The 644-nt window shown below is 40.4% G+C and overlaps 1 non-coding gene across 1 annotated transcript; it reads left to right on the top strand.

The window, feature by feature from the left end:
- Positions 1–464: 464 nt before the first annotated feature.
- LOC127743457 (small nucleolar RNA R71) lies at positions 465–572 on the top strand. The gene has a single exon (XR_008004849.1). It is a non-coding gene; the product is annotated as a small nucleolar RNA R71 (small nucleolar RNA).
- Positions 573–644: the final 72 nt, after the last annotated feature.

Below are 644 nucleotides of genomic sequence, written 5' to 3'. Positions count from 1 at the left end.
GGTCTCTGTTGATCCTTCCATGAGAGATTTGGATGATTCCTCCATGAAGGATTGTAGGTGTTTCCATAGGGTTCTCCCATGTAATTCACCTCTTCCATTGAAGGGTTCTCAGGATCATAAGCTTCTTCCTCAGATGAAGCCTCCTTAGTACTGCTTGGTGCATTTTGCATTCTAGACAGACTTTGAGAAATCATATTGACTTGTTGAGTCAATATTTTATTCTGAGCCAATATGGCATTCAGAGTGTCAATATCGAGAATTCCTTTCTTCTAACTAGTCCCATTGTTCACAGGATTTCTTTCAGAAGTGTACATGAATTGGTTATTTGCAACCATTTCAATCAGTTCTTGAGCTTCAGTAGGCGTCTTTTTCAGATGAAGAGATCCTCCTGCAGAGCTATCCAAAGACATCTTGGATAGTTCAGAGAGACCATCATAGAAAATATCTATGGTGCTCCATTCAGAAAGCATATCAGAAGGACACTTTCTGATTAATTGTTTGTATCTTTCCCAAGCTTCATAGAGGGATTCTCCGTCCTTCTGTCTGAAGGTTTGGACTTCCACTCTAAGCTTACTCAATTTTTGAGGTGGAAAGAACTTTGCCAAGAAGGCATTGACTAGCTTTTCCCAAGAGTCCAGGCTTTC

The sequence above is a fragment of the Arachis duranensis genome, chromosome 10, assembly GCF_000817695.3.
Source record: "Arachis duranensis cultivar V14167 chromosome 10, aradu.V14167.gnm2.J7QH, whole genome shotgun sequence".
In the NCBI taxonomy this organism is placed as follows: Eukaryota; Viridiplantae; Streptophyta; class Magnoliopsida; order Fabales; family Fabaceae; genus Arachis; species Arachis duranensis.
Note: the sequence above shows the minus strand (reverse complement) of the source record. Positions and strands in the feature narration are given on the sequence as shown.